The sequence below is a fragment of the Panthera onca genome, chromosome C1 (genome assembly GCF_046562875.1).
Source record: "Panthera onca isolate mPanOnc1 chromosome C1, mPanOnc1 haplotype 2, whole genome shotgun sequence".
NCBI classification, from domain to species: domain Eukaryota; kingdom Metazoa; phylum Chordata; class Mammalia; order Carnivora; family Felidae; genus Panthera; species Panthera onca.
The window spans coordinates 123,264,325-123,291,240 of NC_138346.1; the positions used below are offsets into that span (position 1 = coordinate 123,264,325).

Below are 26,916 nucleotides of genomic sequence, written 5' to 3' on the forward strand. Positions count from 1 at the left end.
AGCCAAGAGAAGCTGGCATCTCTGGCTCATGGTTCCAGATGCTCCCAGACGTTTTGTGTGCAAGCACCCAGAGAGAGGGCTGCCCATCCCAGGAGCAATCTTCTATTTCACATCCGCCTCGGGCCCAACAGATTGCCGAGCTCAGCCTGGAAACCCAGGACGTGAACGTGCTTGGTACCCAGCCCTGTCCAGCTAAATTGGCACCCACGTCACGGTGGGGTTTCCTTCCACGGTCACAATCCCTTTTCAGGGCCTCTTGCTCCAAGTTTTGCCCTCTTACGTACACACAGATGGCTCGCTCTCCGTGCCCGCCAGCCACTGCTGGACTGACCACTAACGAGGAGCCCCCCGGGGCGGCCTGTCTGGGATTCAGAAATGACTCCACCTTCTCTGCCGCTTAGTCATTGTTATTGGGACGGGGACAGGAAGACCAAAAGCCATGAAAATGCAAGTCGCTATTGCGAGAGCCTCTCTTTACACCGCCACCCTCGGGGCTCCACCTGAGCCCAGCGCTCCTGAACGGCGCCAAAATGTTCCGTGTCATCTTTGGAACAGGAAGGGCAAAGAGAAACAAGATGGTGTGTCATTAAACACTGAAATACCTGGAAGTCAGCGCCAGAATTAGGAGAAGGTTTAGTCACATTCTCTATTTCCTGGACACTAATGCAGGCTTTCTATTTCCTGCATGGGACGCAGTGAGCTGAAATGCGTTAATTAGTGAAAGTGTCCTATGGACGCTCCCAGACAGGCAATGCTTCCCAAAAGCAGAGAGCAGCTTCCTCTCTGGACCTGTCGCTATCCCTGTTCCCCATTCTGGGGACAGAAACCACAGCAGGTCAACCAGTGCAAAAAGGCAGCTTGCGTGGGGGCCTTCGCACATCCTGGATCACCCTCAGCCCCGAGGACAAGGACGGGGCCTCCCAGAGCTATTTTTGTTCAGTCACCACACGCTCCCAGGTGCCAACAGTATGTTTTGTCATTAAGTAAATGTAAGAGGGACCTGAGCACCAGCATTGCTTTTGCCAAACATTGTGGAGACACTTTCTGGAATCGCTGAAATCCCATTTCTTTCCACCAGCTGCTGACTACAGGGGCCAAGGATGACACTTTAATACAAATTGAGCCCCTTCCATAATGAAACGAGTTGGGTTTTAGGGGTGATTTGTTTAAAAGCCACATCGTAAATCAGCTGTCAGTTCTTCTTTATTCCAGGCCTGGCAGGCTCACCTTTACACTGAATTAATCGCATCTGAAACTTGACCTCCTAGCCCCAGAGCCTGCTGGAAACAACATGTGCTCAACGACTTCCAGTCAAGGCAGCAAGAACTTAAACTGTTCCACATTTTTAATAAATGGGCCAGGAACTCACGGGGTGACTCCCATTGACCTGGGTGCTCAACATATTGATCAGATGAAGGGGACAGAGACAGGTCTGCAACATCCAGCTCTGGGCGAACATTTGCTAACATTGGACAACGCCAATTCATGTTCTTAAGTACAACCAGAGTGAGTCTAAGCCTGAAGAAAGGCCCAGAAACATTACATGAATTGCCAATAACCACTCAGCTAGGTGTTGGGCGGGGGGCGAGTGGAAGTGCTGAGGAGGGAGGGAAGGTATTACAGGACCACCTGCCAGGGAGAGGGGAGGGAGCTGGAACTTTCTGTGAGGAGATGGGCCTCAGGGACCCCTTCCGGCTTCTTAGTGCTCTGATGCTAAAAGAGAAATCTGATTATCCAGGAAGAAGGAGCTTTGGAGCTCACTGCAACAGGGCCTCAGAGTCGATGCCGTAAGCCAGCCTTGATGAGGCACTCTCGTGAGCCAGGCCTGTGCTAACCACTGCAGACATGAAGATAATGAAGACAAGCTCCCTCCTCACAATGAAAATGGATGTGATGGTTTAATCCGATGAGCAACTACTACATGCCTGGGCTGGTTCAGAGATACAATAAGGAACAAGATATATGGCCCCTTCCCCTGAGATGCGCACCGTCCAGCAGGGACGTGTGACACCATCCAGCAGTGTGTGTGACAGGGACCATGACAAGGTGTCCTTGAAGCCCACAGGAGGGCCACCCAGACGTGGGTGCTCAGGGACATCTTTTTGGAGCAGGGGGTGTTCAACAGACTCCCAACGATGAGCAGGGGCTCACCACACGGGGGTGGGACACAGGGGAGGGGCACACAATGCTGTCACAGAACTGAGAGGAGGCCCCGCACTTTGTAAAACTATAGGGAACACAGTAAGACTCGAGTATAAAATGCGGGTACAGGTGAGACAGAAAGCGGATAGCAGGCAGGGCCTCTGTGCACAGCGCACAACAGGTGCGTCATAGCGGTGTGAGAGGAGCATTATGGGTACGCAGAGAAGAGAGCCATGGAATTCGCTGAGGATGGCCCAGAGAAGTTTGTACAAACACACACACACACACACACACACACACACACACACATACACACACACCCCTCCTAAATGATGGCTAGGCATTTACCAGAAGAGATGAGAAGACAAAAACTGTTCCAGGCAGAGGAAACAGCATGTACAAGGGTATGGGGCACTTTGAAAATAAACCCTATTCTCTCCCCCAATCCCAGGTGGGGTCCAGAATGAGCAACACACCATGGACCAAATTCTGTGCTGCAAGGTCATATCAAGGTCAAGATTATGAATCCTCAAGCTCCAGAAAAAGTGGAGGGGACTGACAACAAGCAATGCTTGCTTACATAGGCCAGGGTCCTCACGCACAGGGACCCTCTTGCTGAGAAGAGCCTCTATTTCCGAAATCAGAAACATGGCCCAGCCAACTGGAAACATTTCAGGGGGACCTTCAAGGAATAACTTGAGGGGGAATCACTTCTTTGGGGAGGTTCCTACAAGAAGATGTTGCCTCATAAACAAAATAAAAATACCCTTGAAACAAGGACCCTCCAAAATTATGCCAATTTGATCCGCAGCATTCACTCCATACTAGGCACTGCACAAAATGCTCCAAAGGCTATCTCGTTTCATTGCTCATCACTCCGACAAAGGGTTCAGGCTTCCTGTCACTTTATAGAGGAAAAAACTGAAGATAATGTCCTGCCCAAAGTCTCAGGACCACCGGCAAATGGCATCTGGGGAAGGACCAGGGCCCTCCAGCCACACTTCCCCCCATTCTGGCCTACTTCTCCCCACAGACAGGTAACAGCACCCCCAAACTGTCTCCCACCACGTCACTGGAGAAAAACACACAGAGACCAGCAAGAGAACAATTATGTCATAAATATGTGGGTACCAAAGAGATCACTGTGGGGTTTACCTGAAGTTTAAGCCTTTTTACCTTCGCAAGCAGTGAATGGCAGCCAACTGTCCTCAATCTGTTGAAGATGAAGATGCCTCTTCCAGGGGGCATCTGGACCATCTTGCCTGTGAGATGCCTTCATTCTCCTTTCCTTGCATGTTCCTCAATATGCCCGTCTTACAGCTGAGGAAATCAAGATTCAAAGCTGTTGAGTATCTTTTCCAAAGTCTCACTGCCATTCAAGTGCTCAGGTCGGGACTCAGAGTAGGTTCAGGAACGAAGCCTGCCTGCAGCACCTGCCACCTCAAGGCAGAATGGAAGGGAACTGCGGATCTTCCCAGAAGGAGAGTCCTCAGAGCCCGTGAAAGAAAGCTAAGCACCCACTATGCAAGGCCTTTCACTAAGAGAAGCTGTAGTTTACAAGGATGCTGACAGGCCTATGCTGCCAAACACAGGTTCTTCCACAAAAGAAAAAAAAAAAACAGTCATGAGTGCCAAAAGAGAGAGAAAGAGGACGTCTGCAGATGAACAGAATGCTTGCTCTTCCAGCCAAACTTATGGTTCAACTTTCCACTCTCGAATGCCATTGTTGGAAAGTAACTTACACCGAGGATCTTTACAATAAAAGACAACATAAATAAAGTGTGGGGAAGGATGGGCCCCAAGGGGACCTGGTGGAAAGCAAGATGTCACTGGGGGAGGGGAGGTCTGAGGAAGGAGGAGGCCATCTGTGTAGACTTGCACGGATGAAAGTTACATTGTAGTTCATGCCCTACTGCACAGACTTTAGAGCTTCCTGTAAATCTTGGTCAGAGTGCTGAAAGGTGATGTCAGAGAAAGAGCACCAGACAGAAAGGAGGCCTGGGTTCAAGTCCCAGGCCTACTACCATTCCAGGAGTTATGGAATCTCCTCAGTCCTTCATTTTCTTTGTCCGATACGTGTGAGCATTGAGAGCAATGGGTTCTGGGCAGACCAGGAGTGTCTCTTCATAAGCTGTGTGATCAATGGGATTTCACCTCTCTTAGCCTAAGTTTCTTGGGATGAAAGACAATGATGATGATACTATGAACTGATGACAAATAGTCTTTCTCATAGAGTCATTGTGATTATCAAATACATGCAAAACCTTAAGGCTCAGTCAATGAAGCAAGCGCTGCTCCCAGGGCAAGACCACGGGCAGTGGCCAAGGGTCTAGGAGCAGGGCTAGGGGCTAGTGTGTGTGGGGTGGTTCTGTACACATTGTAGGCCTTTTGCCTACAAAAGAGTCCCAAATTGCTACACATTTGATGGAAGGAAGAGGAATCACTCTCTTCAGATGGCAAGAAATATGAAGTAGGTACATGGGAAAGGATTCAGCCACTTGGGCCAGACTAGAGATCCCACCAGTCACCACCCAGAAGCAAGAGCTCCATGGAGCTATGGAGACAGGGGCGTTTGAAGAGGTATCTCTTTCCTGACTGGACCAACTTCCACAGAAAGTGAGTCAGGACAACTCCCCTAAGGAGGTCATAGCTCCCTGAGGCAGGGGTCATTTCTTGTGCACGGCTGGATCCCCAGCACCCAGCATGGAGCTGGCACATCATGGACTCTGATTAAATACTTGTTGACTGACTGAATGATGAGAAATGGAAAGGCTGAGGGAACAGAAATCCCAGTGAGCAAGTGAATGAGGGGGCTGAGGACCTGACGTGGCTGGATTGGCCTCCACACCAGGGATGCCCTAGAGGTTGGGGTGACCAGGAGAACTAAGGGTAGCACTGAGAAAAACCAGACCAGAGAGGAAAGGGTCAGTCTGTAAGTCACCTGTCCTTCAAACCCAGGCCCTGTTGGAGGAGGGAGCTGAGGAGTGTAAAACTGTGAGTCAGCAGGTTATCTGTGTTGCTACCTTCTGAGTCACCTCTTGACCCCCTGTGGACCTGCCCTCCTGTGTGAGAGGGTATGGGGGCTTGTGTACATCCGTGTGTTTATGTCTATACCAACACACTCAGCAGACAACAGCAGCCAGGATGAGTCAAGAGCTTCTCTCACGTTTTATTCAAGCTGTGTTACTGGGCTGCCCTGTCAGTGACTCACTGCTTACCTGCCCTCCCCCAGGAGAAATGCCTTCCAACAGAGGTGAAGCTTGGCAGGCCTCACAGTATGTCAGGGGCCATGAGATCTGCTTACGAGCCAGGTTCTGTCAGTCTCCGGGAGCACATGCTTCCTCCAGGCCCTCTGTGGGCGCCCCAATGAAAAGGAGGTCCAGGCCCAAGGCTGAGCACATTGCTTACCCTAAGCCCTACCAGGAACTCTCTCCCCTTCCTCAAAAAGTCCTCCCTAGTCTGCCCCTCTCTTCCCCTTACCGCAACCTGCTTCTGTATCATCTCCTAGGGTACAGTTGTAGAAAAAGCAGCTCTTCCATGGCCATTGCAATCTATTACCAGAGAATTCTTGAAGGCCCCAATGCCTTCCAATTCCCTTCCCCCATTCTGCTAGAAGAATGCCTAGTAAATCATTCTTCTCACCACTGAGATCATTCCTGACATTACTACTGGATTAACCTTCCTCACATGTAGCTTACTGCTCAAAAACTTTCATCTCATACCAAATTCAGTCAAAATGTGTCTTCCTAACACTGTGTGTAGTTTGTTGCCAGCCACATGTAGGGTGGGAAGAACGAACTTCTGGCAGCTATGTCTATGCCATGTGGCCCTGGCCACAGCCAAGTGTTCAGGGATGAGCCCCTGACCTAACCTGGGCCAGTCTGAATCTCTTCTGTGAAATTCTGAATAGGGACTCAGAAATGCCAATCTCAGTCTGGACCAAAGGCTTGAGCAAGGAAGATGTAAAGACTCAGGAGTGGTGGGGGGGACCAATTTTCCCATGATGTGACCAGTAAAGCTTAGAAAGCATCTCCACAGTGACAGCAGGATAAAGCTAACATGTGTGGTGAAGCCGAGGGGAGAGGAAAATATATTGCCCTGTCCCTTCCAGTTCCTAGCTCCCAAGTCCAGTGCTACCCAAAAGCACTTTCTCCATTTCAATGTATAAACATGGAGGGTGGTGAAGGAAATAGATAAAAGTTCACTTATAGTAGAATATTTAATTAGAAAAATATTAAAAATTACATGGTATATAAAATAATATTTTAGAAAAATGTTTCCAAGGAAGGAAGAAATTCATTCAAACTAATTTTATTGAGCACCTACTATGGGCCAAGCATTAGAATTTTTCATTAGAATTTTTCACTAGAATTTCCAAAATCAGGTAGGCATGAGCCACACATGAAGAATAAGCAAGCAAGCAAGCAAGCAAGAGGGAGAGGGGAGGAGGGGGGGGGGCAGGGAGGAAAAAAGAAAAGAAATTTATAGTGTCTGAAATGTTATTTATTCTTCTCTTTAATTTTTTTAAGTTTACTTATTTATTTTGAGAGAGAGAGAGAGAGAGAGAGAGAGCGAGCAGGGGAGGAGCAGAGAGAGGGAGAGAGAGAATCCCAAGCAGGCTCCGTATTGTCAGCTCGAACTCACGAACTGTGAGATCATAACCTGAGCCGAAACCAAGAGTCGGATGCTTAACCGACTGAGCCACCCAGGCGCCCCATTGTTTATCACTCTTCTTATAGGTGATGATTCTTGATCTGAAAATGATCTTCAAAGGCCTTGTTTACAATTATACCCATCACTTGCACTTCTTGCCCTGACTTCTTGTATGAAAGGCAGGATTTCGCAGGCATAGTAACCTACCAACTGGATTTAACTCTACCTGGGAATCTTTTTTTAAAATTTTTTTCAACATTTATTTATTTTGGGGAGACAGAGACAGAGCATGAGTGAGGGAGGGGCAGAGAGAGAGGGAGACACAGAATCTGAAGCAGGCTCCAGGCTCCGAGCTGTCCGCACAGAGCCCAACATGGGGCTCAAACTCATGAACTGCGAGATCATGACCTAAGCTGAAGTCGGATGCTTAACCGACTGAGTCAGCCAGGTGCCCCTCCCTGGGAATCTTAATAGTGGTTCATAATTTTTGCATTAATTAAAATTTACATATTTTTTTAAGTTGTTAATTGCCTTAGACCATAACAAAACTGGCTTACCACGGACAAAGAAGCTCCCAGCCAAGTTGAGAGGATCTCTGGAAGCATCCATCATCTGTCTCTGTCTGTGTCTCTGTCTCTTTCTATCTCTCTCTCTCATGTTTTTGGTTCCCAGATGTAGACTCCTATTAGGAAAGGAAAGTGGGGGGAGACCAGAGGAGGGAAAGAGAGCAAATGGATGTTCTCTGAGAAGTGCTTTTATAACAGCCACAAAAATAGCTAGCATCTATTGAGCACTTACTGTAGGTCACTCACTGAGCTAGTGCTTTCCAAATTTCTCTTATGCAATCTTCACAAACAGCCTGAAAGGTGGGCATCCTCACACTCCCACAGAGAAAGAAGCAGAGGTCTGAGTCCACTCAGCTAGTAAGGGGCAGGATCACTAAATTCCCAGCCTGGGCCCTTAATCGCCAACTGCACTGACTCCTAGGACCCAAATGGATGTCTGGCCTCAGCTGAGCTATGGCCAAATCACATGGCCCGCGTCCATTAGCCAATCCAAAATCCAGGCCAGGCAGCGGAGGAGGAGGAGTCGCCGCTGTGGTTTGAGACGAAAAGAAAGCACATCACCACCCCAGGCTAAAGGCCTAGGAGCTCAGACCCAAGCAACTTTCCTGCCATCGTTTTGTCAGGCCCACTGCGCTCAGGCACTGAGCACAGCAGCACCCTCAAATCAGGATCCTGGAGTCCTGAGCTCTCAGGAAAGTCCCAAATAGAAAAGGAGCTGTCAACCAGGTCATTGTCTCAAAAGCCTAGGCCTAAATGTAAATGGGTTAAATTGCTCTTGAGAAGCCAGAAACCAAAGAGACAGGGTCCCCTCATACTCCTATTCCCAGAGGCCCCTAAACGTCCCCAGGGAAGCAAAAAAGGAGCCATTGCACCCAAGCATCTTGTTTTGATTGTACTGAAAATATCCCCGTCACAGCTCAGACCCCGTGAAGACGAAAGGAGCATTCTCTACTCTGCGGGCAGAGCACAGAGCCCGCTCGCTGCACTCGAGGCTATGACAGTCAAGAATGCTTTCATACTGGCGCTTGGCTGCCTGATTCCTTCTGGAATGTACGGACTTTTTCCCTTTGATCTTTAATATGGCTGCTTGGAGGGACCAGGATCCGGGCATTTGTAGCTACTCCTGTCTTCTGATTGCGCCTCCACCCCAAGTTTTTGGACACACTTCTGCGGGTCTGCACTCGGTAGTCAGTCCCTCCGCCTTCCCTCTCATCTCCCCCCACTCCTAAGAGTGTGCCCTCCACTCCAGACCCTTGACATCCTGCCATCAGGCCACCTGTGACCTTCCTCCTCTTCTCAAGACTGCCTCCACCCCCAATACAAGGACCCAACATCTAGATGCTTGGAAACAAGCAACTGGTTAACTGGCTGGGTTTTTTGTTTGTTTGTTTCATTTGTTTTAGCTTTTCATCCAGATGTTGGTGTCACATAAAACCAGCCTGGAAGTCCTGTGTTTTTTATTCCAATTCAGAGTATGTCACAATCACTAGAAGAAATAAGGTGCTGTTTGTCCTTTTCAGCACCGTACCCAAGAACAAGACCTGGGGGCCTAACCTGCCCAAAGAAATTCAGTTGTGGACACACCAGGCTCTTTTTTAAAGGGAGAAAGGAGGAGGAAAAAGAGGTAAAGGCAAGATTTTGGAGACTGCTTAATAGTGGGATGAGTGGTGGCCCCAGAAATACCAGGTCTGCATCTCCGTAACCTAGAATGTTACCTTGATTGGAAAAGGTGTCTTTGCAGATGTAAGTTAAGTTAAGGACCTTGAGATGGAGATGCCATCCTGGATTACCTGGGTGAGCGCCAAGGGCCATCATATGTGTCCTTATAAAAGGGAGGCGGAGGGAGACCTGACACACACAGAAGCAGAAAAAGCTAGGAGAAGACGGAGGAAGAGGTTGGAGTAAGGCAGAGACAAGCCAAGAAATGAAGCAGCCACCAGAAGCTGGAACAGGCAAGGAGAGAGCCTCAGGAGAAGTACGCCCTGCTGACTTGGTGTTAGACTTTTGGCTTCCAGAACTGTGAGAGAATACATTTCTGTTGTTAATCCACCAACTTTGTGATAATTTGTTAACAGCAATCACAGGAAACTAATGCGATGCTCCTTTTTCCAAGAGCTACTGCAGACAAGCCTGGAGATGGAGGTAAAAAAAAAAAAAAGGAATAGGGAGAATGGACAGTAAGATCGTCTACACGTGGATCTGGGTGACGTAGGGGCTCTTATTACGGTCCTGACAACGGGTCCAGCGGTTCTCAAGACCTGCTTTGGCTCAGCCAGCCCTCCTTCCTGTGTGTTCCTAAGAGAGACAGGAGCACGAGGGAAAATAGCACATACGTGGTCAACATACCTCTATCTAAACATCTAACTGGGTTTGGGCCTGAAACTCCATTGGACAACCCCTAATAAGTTGACACACTGCCCCAATTTCATGGCTGAAGGGTCTTACCACCTTCTGGCCAGCTGTAGAAGGCCAAAGAGATGAGCTCCCACAAACCTGTGCGGGTTGGTAAACACACCAGCCCATTGTCCTCAAAGTCCTACCCATGAGTAAATATTGCTCAGTGTTCTGAACTGTGACTAACCTAATTAACAACTCATCCTCCCTGTCAGACACAAGAAGGGAAGTGGAAAGAGAGCTAGGCTCATCCTCCCGTACAAATAGGAACAATTTGGGAACCACAACCTCCCCGAGACTGTTGATTGAAATCTCTATTTTGGGACAAAGGTGATGGGAGTGAATCACCATTCTGTCCATTTTAGCTTCCTTCTCTCATCTCCACCAAGGGAAGGAGATACTGAGCCAACTTTCCCTGGATGCCTACCTTATGCCATGTGCTATTCTAGGCACTGGGGATACAGTATTAACAGGACAGACACAGTCCCTGCCTCCACAAAGGACCAGAAATTCCCTTCTGGGCTTACTAAGCCTTCACCACTCCAAAACACAGTCCAAGGGAATTCACCCCAAGCTTAGTCTCTCCCAACTTCCAGTACCCTGCAGACATGCTCCCCACCCAGTGCCATGCTGGTCTGCAAACCTGAGAATTATAACTCTACAAAGAACCATGGCGGCTTAAGGGTATGAGAACCAGATAAAATAAACTTCTGTGAAGAGCACGAAACACTGTAAAATTACAAGGCATTTTTAATTGTAATCTATAACCAGTCAGGTCAGAGGATCAGAAAATTGTGCTGCTGAGGCCAAAACTTTGTGGTCTCATTAACTGCATTTATTCTCATGTCACATCCCAGACTTAAACTCCGAACGGCTGATTAAAACCAATAGAAATCAGCTGACTCCCATCCATCTTTTTTGAGGACCAGCCAATAGCCCTGGCTTCCTTTACAGAGGATGGCATGTTATTTTTGAAACATGAAAAAAGAACAAAAAAAGGACATTGTGCAAGGCCCAGAGAAATCCAAGTGTAAGAATAAGCAAGCTATATATCTAGAGGTAAAGGAGGAGGGAAGGAAGAGAGGGAAGGGGAGGGCGAGGGGAAGGGGAGGGCAAGGGGGAGGAGGCAAATATTTTTAAGTATGCAAAGGTTTGTTATGATTATTATGAATTAGAGCCGGGAGCTCTGTGAGTGACCATTAAGGGAGACTTTTTTCTCTGTTTGATCAGCCTGTCCATGAGCAAACACTAAACCTGAAGGTAGTTCAGAAACCAAAATAATTGTTCCAATTTACATTCATTGTTTTTTTGAAATTTGAAAATTAAGTCGAATGGTTCAGTGCCAGTCAAAACAAATCCGTTCTGACAAATTCCACGGGAAGTGGCATGAAGCTTTCCCGTCTAGGATCTGTGGTTACCTGGGTGGCACACATCCAGAACCGAACGTCTCTGTGCTCCTTCAGCCCAAGCTCGTCACTGACGCTCAAGAAACTTCCCACTAGACCACAACTCACTAGGAAGAACAACCATTGCTTGGGTCAAAATGGGTGGAAAGGGAACTGCGGTAGGAGAAACAACAATAGAAAAAAGAAGGGAGAGAAGAGGATGTGACGGAGATAAAAACAGAGCAGAACCTGTAATTTGAAGAAGAAAGTGGGGACATGCCACTTCGGAGGTTTGGTCGAACCGAATGAACTGAAGACAAAGGCCAGTGAAATGTTCCCATTCCCCGGGGCTTCATCTGGGTTAATTACGTCCTGACAGAACAGCCCGTCCAAGAGTTCACTTGGGTCTTTCCCAATCACACATTTGCTTGCTCGTTCATTCAACAACAATGTAGAATGTGCAGGGCCCTGGGCTCACTTCTAAAGAGGTGGAAAGGTGAGCACAAAGCTGAGGGCCGAATCTTGTGGAGACACGAGACACGAAGGTAAATGTACATAACACTAGTGTGACCTTCCTGTGGGAAGAATGGAGCTTGAGGGGGTGCGTTTTTAAAAATAAATGTTGTCTCCTTATCAACAAATGAATCTCACACAAGTCCTCCTCTTATTTTTCTTTCCAACTGTCAATATTTTTTTTCTATTAATAAACTTTTCTTTGCTGATAAAAAAATAAATAAATAAATAAAAAATAAATGTTGTAGGGGTGCCTGGGTGGCTCAGTCGGTTGAGCGTCCAGCTTCGGCTCTGGTCAGGATCTCGTGGTTTGTGAGCTCGAGCCCCGTGTCGGGCTCTGTGCTGACAGCTGGGAGCCTGGAGCCTGCTTTGGATTCTGTGTCTCCTCCTCTCTCTGCCCCTTCCCTGCTCATGCTCTGTCTCTCTCTGTCTCTCAAAAATGCATAAACGTTTAAAAAAATTTTTAAATAAATGCTGTATTTTACAATACTTTTAAGATTTACAGAAAAATGGTGAAGAGAGCACAGAGTTCGCATATATCTGACACCCAAGTACCTCACTTTATTTTTTTTTTTAATTTTTTTTAACATTTATTTATTTTTGAGACAGAGAGAGACAGAGCATGAATGGGGGAGGGGCAGAGAGAGAGGGAGACACAGAATCAGAAGCAGGCTCCAGGCTCGGAGCCATCAGCCCAGAGCCCGACGCGGGGCTCGAACTCACGGACCGCGAGATCGTGACCTGAGTTGAAGTCGGACGCCCAACCGACTGAGCCACCCAGGCGCCCCAAGTACCTCGCTTTAACATCTTACAGTAGTGTGGCACATGTATCACAATTAATGAAGCAATACTGATCAATTATTGTTAACAAAAGTGCATACTTTATCAGGTTTCCTTCATTTTTAACCAAATGTCTTTTTTCTATTCCAGGGTCCTAGCTGGGACCACATTGCATTCAGTCACTATGTCTCCTTAGGGTCCTCATGACTGTGACAGGTGAGAGCATGCATTTTTAAAACAACTGCAGTTTTACTTATGCTGTCTCTCCAAACAGGCTTAATGAATCGGTCATTTCTCTGTGCCCACATGAATCGTGAGCTGGCCCCAAAACTTCTTCAGTCTCTCTCAAATAATAGGTCCTATCAAATATAAGATACCACATCTAGCACACTGTAGTAATTGATCAGAATTAGGGGTGGGGGCAGTAGAGGAATAAACAGAGAAGAAACACGCAGAAAAGCTTGAGAACCCAGGAAAGTAGAGTATCGTGGAAGCCAAAAAAGAGGGAATCTTAAGAGAAAAAGGAGCAATCAGATGCTGAAGAGAGGCTCTGACAGAGGAGGAGAAGAAAAGGACTCGGCTCTCAGGAGTTCTCTTAGAACCTTCAAGAGAACAGCTGTGTAGAGTGGCAAGAATGGAAGCCACCATGGAATATGTTAAGGAGTGAGTATGTGGCCGGAAAATGGGTTCACCAATTTAGACCCCTCCCTTGAGAAGCTGAGTGGTAAATATAAGGAGAAAAATAGATTGCCATCCTAAATGGGTAGCAGCAGATTTAAGGAAAAGGATTTAGGGTTGGGGTATATGGTAGTCAGCTTCTAAAAGGCTCCCCCAAATCCCTCCTACTGATACTCACCCCTGTTTAATCCCATCCCTGTGTATATGGGCTGGACCGGTGATTCACTTCTAACAACCAGAATGCAGGAAAAGCGAGGGGATGTCTTGTCTGAGATTAAGATACAGAAGCCTATGATTTTGTTTTACTTGCACTCTGTCTTCCCCTGGCTTTTCTCAGTTTGCTTACTCTGACAAAGCAAGCTGCCATGTTACAAGCCACCCATGGAGAGACCCACATGGCAAGAATCTGAGAATGACCTTCAACCAACAGCCAGCAAGGAACTAAGGCCCTGAGGCCAACAGTCCTTGAGGAACTGAGTGCTGTTAACAATGACACAAATGCTCTTGAAGCAGATACTTCCATGACTGAGTCTTGATGTGGACAGCAGCCCCAGCCAACACTCTGCAGCCTCTGAGAGACTCCAAAGCACAAGGCTCAGCTAAGCCACATCCTGAGTCCTAACCTACAGAAATCTGTGAGATAAGCAATGCTGCTGTAAGCCACTAAATTTAGGATAATTTTCCTACACAGCAATACGGATCTAACACAGAATGGGTATGGTTTTTTTTTTAATGTTTATTTATTTATTTTGAGAGGGAGAGAGAGAGAGAGAGAGAAAGGGAGCATTCGCACATGCATGTGAGTGGGGAAGAGACAGAGAGAGAGGAGAGAAAGAATACCAAGCAGACTCCACGCTGTTAGCACAGAGCCCGAGACAGGGCTCAATCCCACAAACCATGAGATCATGACCTGAGCTGAAATCAAGAGTATGACACTTAACTAACTGAGCCACCCAGGTACCTCAGGATGGGTATCTTTGATAAGGGATGCTTGCACATGATTCTAGTTTCAAAATTTGTTGTCCTTAAGAACTACCTTGGCATCTGTCAAAATGCAGATTCTGGGCACCAGACCCAAAAATTTTTATTTAGGCACTGGGGATACAGCACTAACTGGACAGCACTCTTTGGAAAAGGACCCAAGAAGTCACACCTGTGAAATACTGGGAATCATTCTGATACAAATGGGGAAGGAAAGGTTAAATCCAGTGGGAAAAAAACAAAAACAAAACACCAGGAGATGCAATTCAGAGATGGGGGTCTTGAGGTCCTAGAGCAGACACAGCAAGAATCCATGAGAAAGCTAGCCTTCAAGTCTTGACTTCTTCCTCCGAAAAAGCAAGGAAGAACAAAACTATGGGGAAAGACACACAGAAATTTTGAGATGGGAAGGAAGAAAAGACTCAGTCATCTCTGAAGGAAGGACACGGAGCCATCTACAAAGACTGAAGAAGTAGAAATATTGTAGAAGGTTTAAAGAAAGAAGAAAGGATTGGGAAGAACTAGATTCCTTGAGGAAGCTTTGGTGATTCAGTAATGATTTTTTAAATAATAGATAGCAAGGACCAGAGGATGACTAATGCGCATAATTTGGAGGAAAATGAAAGAGCACACTCACTTCACTCTCTTCACTCTATGAGCCATTCCTAGTGGGAAGAGGAAGGTCTCTGTTGGAGAAAGTTGCGGGAACATTATCCGGGGAAAAGGCCACTTTCTGCTGTGATAAGGAGGCAGAAAGAAGGCTTTAAGAAAAGGTGAGGGAGGAGCTTGTCCTCAACAATACAAGGGTTCTCCTGGACTCGGTAGAAGAGTCCCATAGAAGCAAAGCAAAGGGGCCCTGGGTAGGCCTGGGACTGACCTGGATAGAAAAAGAGCAGGACAGGAGGCTGAGGAGGTGAAGGCTGAAGATGGGCTACAGATTCCCGATCATAATGGGAGGACAGAGCAGATACCAGATACATTCACTGAATTAACTTGTCCCCATAATCTGAGTTAAATATTGATCCATCATCAACGTCCTTGTCTCCTCTAAGAGCAGGTCCAAGAAGAGGGCTGACAGTGCATGCCCCTCGCAGGGAGGCCTGCCTCTGAGATCTAGTTCAGGTCTCAGGAAAGCATTGAAACTGTCCAGACTCAAAATGTTTCAAGTCCTATATCTATTATTTACAACATCCCCACACATCTCATACAGGTACCTGCCTGTAGTTAAACTGATAGGGAGGAAAGATCCCTGGCTGAGGGTTTAGAGACCTGAGTCCTTGTCCCAGCTCCAGCCCGACAAGCTATGTGACCTTAAAAAGCTATTCACCTCTGACACCATTTGTAGAGTGGAGGGGGGCTGAACCAGATGTTCCCTCAACTCCCTTCCAGCTCCAACATTCTAGGAGCCCGAAAACACGCAAACCTAAACCAGGTCTAGGAATCATGTGGTTTCGTTTTTGGAAATTTAGCTTAAAAAAAAAAAAAGGAAAAAGTTTTATCCCTTATCTGTAACCTCCTGGAGACTTTCTATCCATTGGTAGGATTCCCTGTGGGAGATGTTTTGAAATAGTGGACATTCCATGAAATGAAATTCTGGGGATTCATCTGCAATAGGGGCTGAAGATTTTCTGAGTGAGCTTTCCCAAATGTATGAGAAATCTTTATCCAATTGAATATGGGGCAGATTCTCCTCTGAAGCATCCTGTTTGCATTGTCAAGGCAGGGTTTGGTAGGAAAAAAGCACTGAGGCCCAGATATCTTGCCACTTACTCATAAAGCTGTAGGGGAAGATGCACTGACAATGATTGGTGAATCACGTCTGGGTCATCTCATGTCTAAGGTTTTAAAGCAACTCCAAGTATTGCCACACACACATCCACACACACCTCACACCACCAGAACCATAAGGCGGATTGTGAAAGAGCTTCCATCACATGGCAGAAGTGAAAGTGGGACTTTCTCCTGACCTCCAGCACCCCTGAGGAATGCTCTCTCGCGCCACCACTTACTTCTCTGATGGAAACCCTGAGGTCATTTAGTTCCATCTTACATCTTGGAAACTCAGGATAACCCAATAGATGTCCCAACTCATATCCCCAAACTTTACATGAAAGAAGGGATGAAAAACAGACGTGGAAACTTCTTTTGATTTCCAAATGCAGGAATTTTGATTACCCTGGCCAGGCCCTTGGGAGTCTGTTTACTTTTTCACAATATATTACCCGTAAAAATCAAAACACCCTTTACAATGGTATACTGCATTTTTTTTTTAAATATTTTATCCTTTTTTTTCAATCATTCAACAAATACATATTTAGCACTGTGCTAGGTGCTGGGAGGGAACTCAGTATCGAAACTATGAATTAACTACAACGCAGTGAAATAAATTCTACAACAGTGGCATCTGAAAAGGGGTTTGTAACTAATTCTGCCTCAGGGCAGGGAAGCTGAGGAAGGTGAGTCTTAAACAGTGAGTAAGAATTTGAAGATGAGTCAGAACTAGCCAGGTGATGAATGAGACTGAAGGGCATTCAAGGCAAGAGAAATAGGGGGAAGAAAAAAAAAAGACACAGAAGTGTGAGCCTACCTGAGCAGTGTTTGGAGACCTCCTACTAGTCTAATGTGGCTAAAGTGTAGGGTTCAAAGCAAGAACACAAAGGGATACAGAGGAAGATAAGCAGGTTTAGGCCAGCCTGTGAAGGAACAACAACAGACTAAGGGCTATGGTCTTCACTTTTTTAGGTAACAAAGAGACAAAGATAATACTGATCATGATCGAATTGTATATTAGAAAGGTCATTCTGATAGCAAGGAAGACAATGGATTGGGAGGGAGAGAATAAAGAGAAAGATCAAGATCTACTGTAATAGCTAGCAGAGAAATGATAAATGTACAACATACCACATTTTACTGTCACTCGTTTTTGTCTCCTTCCCCAACCCCACATACAGATAAATCCCTGTGGATACCACGTCCTATTCGCGTTGTATCCCAGCCCAGAACACAATGCCTGGCATACATAGTGTAGGCAGGCAATAAATGCCATCCATAGATGAATGGATGAATGGGGACTTAAAGTAGGCAGCAACAGTGTGGATGTAAAGAAAAGGACATATTCAAGAAATATTTTCTGGGGAAGATTCTAAAGAATTTGGTTTGAGGAAAATGGAAAAATCCAAAGTTTCCATGTTGTCTGACTAATAAGGTCTTTAAGATTTTTTAAAATATAGGAGGCTGAGTAGATTGAGAGAGAAAGGCAATGAGTTAAGAACATGTTGAGTTAGGGGCACCTGGGTGGCTCAGTCGGTTGGGCGTCCAACTTCGGGTCAGGTCATGATTCCGTGGTTCGTGGGTTTAAGCCCCGCGTTGGGCTCTGTGCTGACAGCTCAGAGCCTGGAGCCTGCTTCGGATTCTGTGTCTCCCTCTCTCTCTGCCCCTCCCCTGCTCACCCTCTGTCTCTCTCTGTCTCTCAAAAATAAATAAATGTAAAAAAAAAAAAAAAACAACATTAAAAAAGAAAAACATGTTGAGTTGGAGGTATCTGTGGGCCAGGGTCCTAAAGTTCAGTAGACATTTGTAAATATGCATCAGGACATGAGAAGAGTTCATTGGCTGATTTACACTCATGACCACTCATAGAAGCAGGTGAACCAAACTCTTCAAAATCTAGGTTTTTTTAAAGGTGTGCTGAAAACTTTGTTTCCAAAGAAAAAAGTAACTAAGAAAATGAAAAGCGTCTTCAAAGATCCCTGCTTCATTACTCATGAAACAAAAGCAAAGATGAGAGAAGCCAGAGGTAATCTTCCACCCTTTCATCTCTGAATTGGTCATAATAAAGTCCTCATATCTTCAGAATCCCAAGGGAAAGGTTCCCATGAACAGCAGTAGTCATCCAAACATTAGTTAGCTGGATTACTGCAGAGCATAAAAAACAACGAATGTTTCAGCAGAAAACCCTAAGATTCTTCCCTTTGTTTTCTTCTCACCCACTGCCACTGAGAATTCTCAGATAGGAAATGCTTTCTTCAAGGCATGAACACAATAGAAACCTAAGGCTATATGGTACCTGGAATGTGCATTGAATAAAGAGTTGGAAGAAATGGATTTACTCCCTTCTCCACCACTAATTGGCCACGTGACCTTAGGCAAGTCTCTTTATCCTTCTGAATCACAGCTTCCTCACCTGTAAAATGAGTCCAGTCTTGATTTTCTGTGTGTGTGTGTGTGTGTGTGTGTGTGTGTGTGTGTATTTTCTTAAACATTTACTACCGATCTAGATCCTTCCATATGTGTTCATCATTAACTCAGCCCTACGTCCCTAGAGTTTTACACATCCAACTCCAACTATTCAGGGTCTCAAGATGAACCCAGATGACCATTCCACTGAAAGAATCAGTGTATGCCAAGGCACTTCTCGATTACCATCCTTTGGTGTATTCCACTGCCCCCCAAGAAGCCCTAAAAATACGCACCTTCTAGTGGTTGAACTGGTGCAAATATTGGTACCTGGAAATGAAGTGCTACCATAATAAAAACATAAGATGTAGGAGCGGTGTGGAAACCACTCAATGGGCAGAGCTGGAATGGTTGTAAGGACGTAAGGAGAGCAGTACTGAAAGCCTAAGTTACCTTGAACACACTTTGAGGAGGTAGCTGGTAAGGTGTTAAAGGAAAATGAGGAAAATCTTGTTGGAAGCTTGAGACGGGGGGGATCCTTGTTATTCGTGGCAGAAAGTTTAGCAGCACTCTCTCCTGCAGTCATATGAAGGGGAATTTAGCTAAGAAGCTTTCCAGCCACAGTGTTGAAGGTGCCATTGGCTTCTTGTTACTGCTCATGTTAAAATGTGAGAGGTGACAGATGAGCTAAAGGAAGGACTGTTAAACCAAAAGAAGATGGGAATTGCTGATTCTGAAGATTCTGAGGCTCCCCAAATGGGAAACAATAGTAAACTTAAGAAATTGCTCCCACGCAAAGATCAAATCCAGGACACGCTCAGGAAACAATGTTCCAAAGGTAAAGCCAAGAATATGTCTGTAAAATCCTTTGTTAAGACCTCAGAAAGTTAAAAGGTGGATCTTCAGGGTTACATTCAGACAGACAAAAGGCCCTCTAAAGAGTTTAAAGATTTGCCTCACAGCACCTATAAATAAAATAATATGGATCCTCAGAAGCTTACGGGCTTTGTCCCTCATCCATCTTAGCAGAAGTCCAAAGTAGAGAGGATTTATCTCAAAGAGATTTGTAGGTGTGGATTTGTTGAATGGAGCAAACCTCAATGAGATTCACAGGAGGACCACAAAGTTTGAGAGAATTTTATGACCAGAAATACTGCCAGGTTGAACTGAAAGTGACAAAAATAGTATAAAATAAAAAAGAAGCCTTTGAACCCCCAAACTTCTACAAACAAGAAACAGGCTGAGAAAACCACTCAGCTGCAAACACATGGTAAGTTCCACAAAAAGAGAAGGATGATTCCAAAGGAGGACTAAGAGCCCAGAGAACAGAACCAAAAACTATGGAAAGTCATTTCCAGGCAGGCGTAGTGCTGAGTCCTAATCAAGAAACTTACATTTGTCTGGCTAGATTTCAGGGTGACTATGAACCAGTGTCTCCTTTGTGCCTCACTTGCCCCCTTTTTGAACAGGAGTGTCTATACAGGCTATCCTCTGCTGTGCCAACATTGTATGTTGTAAGGACAAGAGACAGCCAACTTGGGTCTACAGATTGAGAGGAATTATGCTCATGAAGCTGTATTTAAGGGAATTACATCCAAGAACCTGGATCTGCTTCAGAAGATCAGATTCTGAACTTGGAGCTAATGCTATAATGGGATGAAACTTTTGTGGGCCTGGGTAAGGGATGAGTGTATTTTGTATGTGTAAGGCAGATGGGTTATCAGGGACTAGAGGACAGACTGTGGTAGGCAGAGTCCAAGATGGGTCCTGCATGATGAGCTGCACTTCCTGGTATTCACATCCCATGTAGTTCCCCTTGCATGTTGCACAAAGGTTTGCCTGTGTGACCAATGACACGTGGCAGAAGTGATAGGATATTCTCTTGCTCTCTCAGATCATTCACTCAGGGGAAATTCAACTGCCATGTCATACGCAATTTTATACAGAGGCCTATGTGGTAAGGAACTGACACTTCCTGCCAAGAGCCACTTGAGTGACCTTAGAAAATCATCCAGCCCCAGTTGAACCTTTGGATGACTGTAGCCTTAGCCAAGAGTTGACCGTAACTCATGATAGATTCTGAGCCATAATTACTCAACTAGGTCACTCCTGGATTTCTGACCCTCAGAAACAGTGCTTGTTTTTTTAATATGCTAAATTTGGGGGCAATCTGTTATACAACAATTGATAACTAATAAGGCCAATATATAAAAATCTGTTGTATTTCTTCTGTGTGGCTGGAAAGCAAATGGAAAATGAAATTTTTGAAATTTGATTCACAGTGGCATCAAAAAACATAATATATACTCAGGAATAAATCTGAAAACCTATGTAGAATATACATTGCTGAAAGAAAGTAATGAAGATCTAAGTAAATGGAGATATATACCATGTTCATATCTGGGAAGAGTCAATATTTTTAAGATGTCAGTTTTTCTCAATTGATCTATATATCCAAAGTCCTTAAAAATTTCTTTGTAGAAACTTACAAGCTGATTATAAAATTTATATGGAGACATTAGATAGCCAAAACATTCTTGAAAAAGAACAGACATGGAGAACTTATTCTACCTGATTTCAAGGCTTATTATAATCAAGACAATGTGGAAATGGCATGAAGATAGACAAATAGATCAATGGACTAAACAGAGTCAAAAAATAGACCCATACTATATAGTCAGTTAGTATTTTACCAAGGTGTCAAAGCAAATGAATGGTGAATGGAAAGGTTTTTTTTTTTAATGATGCTGGAAAAATTGTCTTTCCATGTCCGAAAAAAGAACCCATATGCAAAAATTAATTATATATGGATATACCTAAGTGAGAAAGCGAAAGCTGGAAAGCTTTTGGAGGACAAGATAGAAATGTTTACAATATTTAGGTTTCTTAGACAGGACCCAGAAAACAGTAACCATAAAAGACAAAAACTGGAAGCGAAATTTTAGCAAAATTTAAAACCTTTGTTCATCAAAAGACACTGTGAAGAAAATGAAAAGCAAGACACAGACTAGAAGAAAAATTTCTAATATGTATATCTGACAAAAGACTTATAACAATAATATATAGGAACACATGGGGTGCCTGGGTGGCTCAGTCGGTCAAGTGTCCAACTCTTTTAATTTCAGCTCAGGTTATGATTTCACAGTTTGTGAGTTTGAGCCCTGTATTGGGCTCTGTGCTGACAAGCATGGAGCCTGCTTGGGATTCTCTGTCTCCCTCTCTCTCTGTCACTCCCCCACCCACTCTCTATCTCCCTCAAAACAAATAAATAAACATGTTTAAAGAAAATATAGGAGTAGCACGCCTGGGTGGCTCAGTCAGTTAAGCGTCCGACTTTGGCTCAGGTCATGATCTCATGGTTCATGAGTTCAAGCCTCACGTCAGGCTCTATGCTGACAGCTCAGAGCCTGGAGCCTGCTTTGGGTTCTGTTTCTGTGTCTCCCTGTCTCTCTGTTCCTCCCCCTGCTCATGCTTCTCTCTCTCTCTCTCTCTCTCTCTCTCTCTCTCTCTCTCTCAAAAATAAAAAAACATTTTAAAAAAAGAATATATAGGAGTATATTTTCAACACACAACTCAATAATAAAAAGACAATCCATTTTTCTTTAAATGGGCAGGAGACTTGACAAATGACGATACATAAATGGCCAGCAAGTTCATGAAAAGATGTTCAAGATCATGAGTCATCAGAGAAATAAAATTAAAACCATAATAAGTTACAAATATATCAATTGGAATGACTATAATTAAAATTGAATGGCAATACCAAATATTGGTGAAGATGTGTACTAAGTGGAACTTCAAACATTGCTGATGGGACTGCCAAATGGCACATGCACTTTGGAACTAAGTCTAGCAGTTTCTCATAAAGTTAAACATAAACCTACCCTAAGACCCAGGTAATCCTCTTCTAGTATTTCCCCAACAGAAATGAAAACATATATTCACACAAAGACTTAAACAAGAATGTTCAGATCAGCTTTATTCATAATACCCCAAAACTAAAAATAGCCTAAATTTTCATCAACAGGAAAAAGGAAAATCAAATTGTGGTATGTCCATTCAGTGGAATACTACTTAGCAATATAATAGAGAAAGAACTACTGGAACACACACCAATGTAGGTGAACCTCAAAATATATACTGAGTTAAAGAATCTGGATACAACAGAGTACATACTGTTTTATCCCACTTACATACCTTTTGAACAGGCAAAAGTAATCTACAGTGAAAGAAACATGAACAATAGAATAGTAGTTACCTCTGGTGGGGGAGGAGGCAAGGATTGAATCAAAGGGAGAAAGGGGATCTCTCAGGGGTGAAAGAAGTGTTCCATTTCTTGGGTTATACTGGTACATACAATTGTCAGAATCCATCTAACCATATGCTGAAAACCTATGCATATTACTGTTTATAAATTAAACCTCAATTTTAAAAAGGGAATGTGATTTATTAAGCCATTAAACATATCAGATACCTGGGAAATTATTCTAATGACAACTGTGTGAACCTTTCACAGAGAATAAAATGTAAATCATCACTGAGATAAACTGAAGAAGACCTAAATAAATGAAAAGATATTCCATGTTCACAGCTTGGAAGAACCACGTAAAGTTATCAATTCTCCATAACTGATCTTTAAATTCAACATAGTTCCAATAAAAATTCCAGTATGATAAAGGAAATTTTCAACTTTTAGCATTTGTGGGCCCTGTTCCTAGGCTCCCAGGGAAACTATGCCTTCACATTTACCAAGGTCAAAATGATTCAGCAAAACCTCAAAGCATGGGCTCTATTTATGCCCCAAGAACACATTATACATCTGCTTCATTAAAGAAAATAATAAAAAAGAATCACTCTGAACACAAAAGATAAGAAAAAGTAAGAAACTTCCCTGGTTCCTATCAGATTAAAGGCATAGAGCCCTGCATATACTAGAAACTAAAGATAGGGTTTACAACTTTCTGATACATTCTTTGTCTAATAATCTGCAACTTTTTATGAAAAAAAAAAAATGTATATAACCCTACCCCAAATGTTTCCTTGCCAGAGTACTTTCTTCTTTGTGAAGATTGTATATCCTGGGTAGCTGTCTTAACTCAGTCTTGAATAAAGCTCTCTTCCTTTTTTTAGAAATTCTAAAAGTTCTGTCCATTTTGCATCAACAAGTAGGCTTTCTTTTTTTTTTTCTTTCTTTCTTCTTTTTTTTTTTTTTTTTTTGTGGAACTTAATAAGCTAATTCTAAAATAAGTATGGAAACTCAAAGGCCAAAAATAGCCAAGACACCCTTAACAGAAACAAAGAGGGAGGACATTTTTTCCAGATATCAAACTTATTCTAAAACCACAAAATTAAGAAAATGATTTTTGAGTAGGAATAAACAAACAGACCAATGGAATAACATAGCAATTTCAGAAATTCACACAAAAGAAAACCACTTGATTTGTGACAAAAGTGATGCTTCAGATAAGTGGGGAAAGTATGATATTTTTCATAAATGGTGCTGAATTGATTGGATATGCATATGAAAAAAAAAAAACTGAACTCCACATCACACCATACACAAAAATCAATTCCAAGAAGAATGTAGCTTTAAATGTAAAAGGCAACATCAAGTTTCTAGACATTAATATACAGAATATTTTCGTGACTGTGAGAGATATATTTCTCAAACAGGAGGTTAAAATGCATCAATCATAAAGAAAAAGATTGATAAAATGGGGTACATTAAAATTAAGAACATCTGTTCACCAAAAGACACAATTTAGAGACTAGAAAGGCAAGTCAAAAAGTAAAACAAAGTATCAGCAATTTAGGTAACCGAAAAGGTTTGCATTCAGAAAAAATATAAAGAATTCCCATATGTTAACAAGAAAAAGATATACAGCCCGATAGAAAAATGTGAAAGAGATCTGAACAAGCACTCTACAAAATATAATACCCAAATGGCCAGTAAATAGAAAAAGTTGTTCAACTTCATCAGTCATCAAGAAAATGCAAAATAAATGAAAATGTAAATGTAAAAATTTTAAGTTAAATAAAAAGAAAATGCAAAATAAAACATTAGCAGTCTACATTGCCACCAGCATAGCTAACGTTTAAGAAATTAAAAATAATTAGTGTTGGTACAAATTTAGAACAACATAATTTCTCGTTTGCATAAATTGGCATAGCCACTCAGGAAAACAGTTTGACATTAAGCAATAAAGGTAAAGACACTGCTATCCTATAACCCAGGCATATATCCAACAGAAATGCATGCATCTGGGCACCAAGAGACATGGGCAAGAATGTTCATGGTAACTTTCTTTGTCATAGCGAAAACTGAAAACAACCCAAATGTCCATCAACAGTCAATACGTATAAGTAAATTACAGTGTATGTATACAATGTAGCACATACAGCCATGAAACTTAGAAACTCCAGGTACCTTTAACAACATAAATGAGCCACAGAAGGCAGGCACAAAAGAAAAATTAGGGTGTAGTTCTAGTCAGATAATCTTTGAAACAGGTAAAAGTAAACTTAAAGCATTAGACGTCAATGGTTAATTTCGAGGAAGTTTCCAGTGTGCAAACAGAACAGTTTGTTTGGTGGTAACAGTGTTCTTTTTCTTGACCTGGTGGGGGTTACACAGGTATTTGCTTTGTTATAATTTATGGTGCACACTTATTTCTTTTTAAAATATATATGTAGTATATATATATTGTGTATATACATATTTGTGTTATATTTCTTAATAAAGAAGTTAAAATGAAATTAATTAAAGTACCTGTAAGCACACAGTAAGCACACAGAAAATAGTTTCTACTACTATCCTCCCAGGACCCCTGTCACCCCTGAGCTAATACACAGACTTTGTTCTCCCAAAACAAAAAGCTGTCGCAAGCAAATATTGACCTTCCTCTCCCTCTCCGCTTGGGACCGGGTTCTAGATGATGGAAGGGGCCCAGAGGCAGATTCCTTCATTGTTCCAGCAGGCCCAAACTAAAGGGGGGGGGGGCCAGAGGGGGGCTCACAAGCGTCCTCACAAGCCTCTGCCTTCTGTTCCACAACTCTGTAAACTGGGGCAACCAACCTGGAGGATGACTTAGCCCTGCTGGTAAAGTCGAAGATGCCCATCTCCAGTGACCCCACAATTCCACTTCTAAATATGTATCTCAGAGGATCTCTTGCACAGTACCCAGTTACAAAGGTATGTCATGTGGCATTATTTGTCATCACAAGAAAAAAAAAAAAAAGAGAGAGAGAGAGAGAAAATATAAAAACACAAAACCTGGAACCACCTACATATCCACCAATCTAGGCACAGATCTATAAATCACAGAGCAGTCGCTGAGTGAGCAGTTGTTTCAATGAGTGAACTGAATCTAATTTATTAACGGGAATAAATCTCAAAAATATATAGTGGAGTAAAAAAGGCAAGCTGTAGTAGGATGCCATTTATACACGTTGAAGCATTTCAAGAGGAGGCATGTTGCTTATGAAGATGTAGCAAAATTACAGAGAGAGGGAAAGAAAGTGGTCACTTATGAAAGGTCCTGGGACTTGGGGAAGATGGCTAGAGCTGAATCTCTAACGTTTTATTTCTTTCAATAAGTATCTGAAACAAATACGGGAAAATATTCACAATCTCTTAAATCTGATGGTGGGCGTATTGAGTGTCTATTACATCATTGTGCAGTATCATGTTTGAAATATTGTCTAACTTAAGAAAAATGATGGATGTAACTCACCACTCTGAAAACATTCTCCAGGCTCCTTCCTCCTTCACAAAGGATAAATTGTCTGATTCTGCCAGATTTTTCTGCTTCTTCAAGAAGCAAATGGAAATTTATGATGAACGAAAGTTGGCAGTAGGGTCGTCGACTCTCCTCCAGGCTGTTCCTGACACAGAAGCGTCTCTGACCTAGGCAGACCCCCCTCCACCCTGCTCTACACTCTGGGAAGCTGACCTGAAAGACAACCGGTCCCTGCCTTCTGGCTTCCGATGGCGCTTGGTAAACAGGAGGCAGAAACTGAGATGGCTAGACAGAAAGAAAAAAAGGACTGGGTACTCATTCCCCGGCTTACTTCTGTAGGCCTACCAGTTGGAAGCTGCTGTCTGTCTCCACTGAAGGCCACATTTCCTAAACGTGGGCCTCTCCTGGCCTCTGCCATGGCTCTCACTAGGTTGCACCCACCCCCCACTTTCCCCTCTCTTCTTCTGACCTGGTGAGGGAGGCAATGGCTCCCTGCCATCACCAGCCCCGGTGGCTTCACCGTCCCTTCGATTTCCCTTCATTCTGACCACTTCTTTGTAAATAGTCCCCTCCTTAAGCTCTCCTTCATTTCCCAGTTGGATGTGCCTTCTCTTCCCTATGGGCACCCTGACCTCACAGAGCACAAGTGAAACACGTGAAGCATGAAGGACCATGAGAGGCCAAGCCTCACAGAAAGCTGCAGACATAAGGCTCATACCTGAGCAAAGGCTTGAAAAAGGGCCAGAAATTTGTCAGTTGGTCAAAGAATTATGACAGGGGTCGGGGAAGGTGACAAGAGCAGTAAGAGTGAGGGAACGGCTTTGGGAAAGGCCTTATATATTAGGTTGACCACATGGAATTGCCAATATTAGACCATTTTTTGACATACCAAATCAAAAAGGCAATTTC

The 26,916-nt window shown here is 43.8% G+C and overlaps 1 long non-coding RNA gene across 1 annotated transcript in view; it reads right to left on the reverse strand.

The window, feature by feature from the left end:
- The window catches only part of LOC132673308 (uncharacterized), a 43,539-nt gene extending 32,777 nt beyond the window's left edge, over positions 1-10,762 (reverse strand). Inside the window, exons 1-2 of the long non-coding RNA XR_009607978.3 lie at positions 7,353-10,762; positions 3,298-3,462 (exon numbers count right to left, since the gene is read on the reverse strand). This is a non-coding gene — a long non-coding RNA (uncharacterized LOC132673308). The remainder of the gene's footprint in view (positions 1-3,297; positions 3,463-7,352) is intronic.
- Between the last annotated feature and the right edge of the window lie 16,154 nt (positions 10,763-26,916).